This window comes from Capra hircus, chromosome 6 (genome assembly GCF_001704415.2).
Source record: "Capra hircus breed San Clemente chromosome 6, ASM170441v1, whole genome shotgun sequence".
In the NCBI taxonomy this organism is placed as follows: domain Eukaryota; kingdom Metazoa; phylum Chordata; class Mammalia; order Artiodactyla; family Bovidae; genus Capra; species Capra hircus.
The window spans coordinates 105,230,038-105,236,037 of NC_030813.1; positions in this window are offsets into that span (position 1 = coordinate 105,230,038).

Below are 6,000 nucleotides of genomic sequence, written 5' to 3' on the forward strand. Positions count from 1 at the left end.
GATTGCTTCTTTAAGATATATCCTTAAAATCGAGATGCTTATCCAAAGGTTATAAATAGTTTAAAGTCTCTGAAGGAATAGTGACATTTGGGATGGCTTTGTATATGCTTTTTCTTAAGTCTTTTAAAGTCATAATAAAATCAGTTTACTTACTGTAAATACTAATGTGAACATCTTTTTATCTGAGTGGTTTTTTTTTTTTCTTTTTTGACAGTACAGAGAGTGGGACATTAAGAAACACTTAAATTTTTACATGACCGAAATACTTTATATTAATTTTAGAAAAAACTAAGTAATGGGCAGAGATACTAAAAAACAAAGTAAAACATTATCTGTTGTAATTTCCATCTACAGCGGTGAGTCTCAGCTGTGGATGATCTTGCCTTCCAGGGCAATCTGGGCAATGTCTGGAGACATTTTTGTTAACCACTAGTGGGCATTATGTCTTCCTCTCTAGTATACTGGTGTGTACCCTGGCATGTCCCAGGTGGCTCAGTGGTAAAGAACCCACCTGTCAATGCAAGAGACGTTAGAAACTTGGGTTCAACCCCTGGGTTGGGAAGATCCCCTGGAGGAGACCTCCAGTATTCTTCAACCCACTCCAGTATTCTTGTCTAGGAAATCTCATGGACAGAGGAGCCTGGTGGGCTGCAGTCCACGGGGTCACAGAGGAGCCAGACACGATTTAGCAACTGAACAACAACAAAGTCAGATAAATAGCACAAGTGACAAGGGGGTGTCTTGAGTGGTAAATTTCTAGTGCTACAGAAATTATAAAACCGATTCAAGCAGAGACATGTCTAGATATTCTATTTCAATCTCAAGAGTCTGGTGCAAGAGACAAACTTGTAAACAACCAGCCATAGCATACATGGCACTTCTCATTCTGCAGTTGCTTTTGCATTCAGCAACAGGGGGCATTACTGGCAACTCATGGGTAGAGGCTGGGAAAGAGGTTCGCACTGGACTGCCTCCATCACAAAGAATTATCTGGCTCCAATTGTTAATAGTCCCTAGGTTGAGAATTTGCAATCTAGAAGTAATTGCTGTTAATTTTTGGTACCTGGGTACCCCTTATCGCACATAGACTCACATATGCACGCACACAAGCACAAACAATACTGTTTTTATACGCGCTGTATTTGCATGCGACTTGCTTTTTAAATCTTAAGACACCAGGGTATTTCAGGGTTCCCATGGATCTTATTCTCACACGGTTGGGTGCATTAGAATCATTTAGGGCATCTGTTAAGATTTCTGCCTCCTCAGTGAAAGGTCAGCCTCCACTGGGCTGGGGTTCAGTCCTGGATGTTTAAATAAGCATCTCAGGTGATGCCGATCATTTTCCAGAAGCATCTTAGGAGCCCATGGACCTCAAGTAGAGACTCCTAGACACTGCATTCTCTTCTGTAACATGACTTTAGACAGCTTCAAAGTATATTCCTTGGAGGGCTGTGCCATAGCTGATTTAGTCAAACCCTGATGTTGAACACTTAGAGACATTTATGTGGTGTGCTTGCTTGCTTGTTTGCTTTTATAAATGACACCCTGGCAAGCATCTTCTCCTGAGTCTCTGGGCATATTGGTAAATGAGCCTGTGTAAGACGACCCTATGTGAATGCTGGTTTCTCCAAGGGATCCCATTTTGGTTGATATTAATTTCTCCCTGTTCTATCAGTATCCACCAGTACAGCCCTAGGGCCTCAGCCTGTGGGTTTTAAGCTCTGCCAAGAGATTCAGGGAATCACAGTAGTGCTGGGAAAAACTGGTCCTGGCTTGGTGGTTTTGAGGTAGACACAGGATACTATTAGTTCAGCTCAGTTCAATTCAGTTGCTCAGTCGTGTCCGACTGTTTGCAACCCCATGGATTGCAGCACGCCAAGCCTCACTGTCCATCACCAACTTCTGGAATTTACTCAAACTTATGTCCATCAAGTCGGTGATGCCATCCAACCATCTCATTCTCTGTCATCCCCTTCTCCTCCCGCCTTAAATCTTTCCCAGCATCAGTCTTTTCCAATGAGTCAATTCTTCACATCAGGTGGCCAAAGTATTGGAGTTTCAGCTTCAGCACCAGTGCTTCCAATGAATATTCAGGACTGGTTTCCTTTAGGACGGACTGGTTGGATCTCCTTGCAGTCCAAGGGACTCTCAAGAGTCTTTCCCAACACTGCAGTTCAAAAGCATCAGTTCTTCAGCATTCAGCTTTCTTTATGGTCCATCTCTCACATCCATACATGACTACTGGAAAAACCATAGCTTTGACTACACAGACCTTTGTTGGCAAAGTAACGTCTCTGCTTTTTAATATGCTGTCTAGGTTGGTCATAACTTTTCTTCCAAGGAGCAAGCATCTTTTAATTTCATGGCTGCAGTCACCATCGGCAAAGAATTTGGAGCCAAGAAAATAAAGTCTGTCACTGTTTCCACTGTTTCCCCATCTATTTGCCATGAAGTGATGGGATTCAATGCCATGATTTTAGTTTTCTGAATGTTGAGTTTTAAGCCAGCTTTTTCACCCTCCTCTTTAACTTTCATCAAGAGGCTCTTTAGCTCCTCTTCACTTTCTGCCATAAGGGTAGTGTCATCTGCATATCTGAGGTTATTGATATTTCTCCCGGCAATCTTGATTCCAGCTTATGCTTCCTCCAGCCCAGTGTTTCTCATGATGTACTCTGGACTTAAGTTAAATAAGCAGGGTGACAATATACAGCCTTGACATACTCCTTTCCCAATATGGAACCAGTCTGTTGCTCCATGTCCAGTTCTAACTGTTGCTTCCTGACCTGCATACAGATTTCTCAAGAGGCAGGTCAGGTGGTCTAGTATTCCTGTCTCTTTCAAAATTTTCCACAGTTTGTTGTGATCCACACAGTCGGAGTCTTTAGTGTAGTTAATAAAGCAGAAGTAGATGTTTTTCTGGAACTCTCTTGCTTTTTCGATGATCCAGCAGGTGTTGGCAATTTGATCTCTGGTTCCTCTGCCTTTTATAAATCTAGCTTGAAAATCTGGAAGTTCACAGTTCATGTACTGTTGAAGACTGACTTGGAGAATTTTGAGCATTACGTTACTAGTGTGTGAGATGCGTGCAATTGTGTGGTAGTGTGAGCATTCTTTGGCATTGCCTTTCTTTGGGTTTGGAATGAAAACTGACCTTTTCCAGTCCTATGGCCACTGCTGAGTTTTCCAAATTTGCTGGCATATTGAGTGCAGCACTTTTATAGCATCATCTTTTAGGATTTGAAAGAGCTCAACTGGAATTCCATCACCTCCACTAGCTTTGTACCTAGTGCTGCCTGCTAAGGCCCACTTGACTTCACATTCCAGGATGTCTGGCTCTAGGTGAGTGATCATACTATCGTGATTATCTGGGTCATGAAGATCTTTTTTGTATAATTCTTCTGTGTATTCTTGCCACCTCTTCTTAATATCTTCTGCTTCTGTTAGGTCCATATCATCTCTTTCCTTTATTGAGCCCATCTTTGAATGAAATGTTCCCTTGGTGTCTCTAATTTTCTTGAAGAGATCTCTAGTCTTTCCCATTCTATTGTTTTCCTCTATTTCTTTGCACTGATCACTGAAGAAGGCTTTCTTATCTCTCCTTGCTGTTCTTTGGAACTCTGCATTCAGATGGGTATATCTTTCCTTTTTTCCTTTGCTTTTGGCTTCTCTTCTATTCACAGCTATTTGTAAGGCATCCTCAGACAGCCATTTTGCTTTTTTGCATTTCTTTTTCTTGGGGATGGTCTTGATCCCTGCCTCCTGTACAATATCATGAACCTCTGTCCATAGTTCATCAGGCACTCTGTCTATCAGATCTAATCCCTTGAATCTATGTCACTTCCACTGTATAATTGTAAGGGATTTGATTTAGGTCATACCTGAATGGTCTAGTGGTTTTCCCTACTTTCTTCAATTTAAGTCTGAATTTGGCAATAAGGAAGGAGTTCATGATCTGAGCCACAGTCAGCTCCCAGTCTTGTTTTTGCTGACTGTATAGAGCTTCTCTATCTTTGGCTGCAAAGAATATAATCAATCTGATTTCAGTGTTGACCATCTGGTGATGTCCATGTGTAGTCTTCTCTTATGTTGTTGGAAGAGGGTGTTTGCTATGACCAGTGTGTTCCCTTGGAAAAACTCTATTAGCCTTTGCCCTGCTTCATTCTGTACCCCATGGCCAAATTTGCCTGTTACTCCAGGTGTTTCTTGACTTCCTACTTTTGCATTCCAGTTCCCTATAGTGAAAAGGATATCTTTTTTTGGGTTTTAGTTCTAGAAGGTCTTGTAGGTTTTCATAGAACCATTCAACTTCAGTTTCTTCAGCATTACTGGTTGGGCCATGGACTTGAATTACCATAATATTGAATGGTTTGCCTTGGAAACGAACAGAGATCATTCTGTCATTTTTGAGATTGTATCCAAGTACTGCATTTTGGACTCTTCTGTTGACCATGATGGCTACTCCATTTCTTCTAAGGGATTCTTGCCCCCAGTAGCAGATATAATGGTCATCTGAGTTAAATTCACCCATTCCAGTCCATTTTAGTTCGCTGATTCCTAAAATGTTGATGTTCACTCTTGCCATCTCCTTTTTGACCACTTCCCATTTGCCTTGATTCATGGACCTGACATTCCAGGTTCCTATGCAATATTGCTCTTTACAGCATCAGACCTTGCTTCTATCATCAGTCCCATTCACAGCTGGATGTTGTTTTTGCTTTGGCTCCATCTCTTCATTCTTTCTGGAGTTATTTCTCCACTGATCTCCGGTAGCATATTGGGCACCTACTTACCTGGGGAGTTCATCTTTCAGTGTCCTATTTTTTTTTTTTTTTTGCTTTTCATACTGTTGATGGGGTTCTCAAGGCAAGAATACTGAAGTAGTTTGCCATTCCCTTCTCCAGTGGATCACATTGTGTCAGACCTCTCCACCATGACCTGTCTGTCTTGGGTGGCCCTACATGGCATGGCCCATAGTTTCCTTGAGTTAGACAAGACTGTGGCCCATGTAATTAGATGGGTTACTTCTCTATGATTGTGGTTTTCAGTCTGTCTGTGCTCTGATAGAGAAGGATAAGAGGGTTATGGAAGATTCCTGATGGGAGAGACTGACTGAGGGGGAAAGGGCAGGGCCATGCTCAGTAAATCTTTAATCCAATTTTCTGTTGATGGGTGAAGCTGTGTACCCGCCCTGTTATTTCAGTTCAGTTCAGTTGCTCAGTCGTGTCTGACTCTTTGCGACCCCATGAATCACAGCACACCAGGCCTCCCTGTTCATCACCAACTCCCGGAGCTCACTCAGACCCACGTCCATTGAGTCCGTGATGCCATCCTGCCATCTCATCCTAGGTCGTCCCCCTCTCCTCCTGCCCCCAATCCCTCCCAGCATCAGAGTCTTTTCCAATGAGTCAACTCTTCTCATGAGGTGGCCAGAGTACTGGAGTTTCAGCTTTAGCATCATTCCTTCCAAAGAAATCCCAGGGTTGATCTCCTTCAGAATGGACTGGTTGGATCTCCTTGCAGTCCAAGGGACTCTCAAGAGTCTTCTCCAACACCGCAGTTCAAAAGCATCTATTCTTCGGCACTCAGCCTTCTTCACAGTCCAAATCTCACATCCATACATGACCACAGGAAAAACCATAGCCTTGACTAGACGGACCTTAGTCGGCATAGTAATGTCTCTGCTTTTGAATATACTATCTAGGTTGGTCATAACTTTTCTTCCAAGGAGTAAGCGTCTTTTAATTTCTTGGCTGCAATCACCATCTGCAGTGATTTTGAAGCCCCCCAAAATAAAGTCTGACACTGTTTCCACTGTTTCCCCATCTATTTCCCATGAACTGATGGGACCAGGTGCCATGATCTTCGTTTTCTGAATGTTGAGCTTTAAGCCAACTTTTTCACTCTCCTCTTTCACTTTCATCAAGAGGCTTTTTAGTTCCTCTTCACTTTCTGCCATAAGGGTGATGTCATCTGCATATCTGAGGTGATTGATATTTC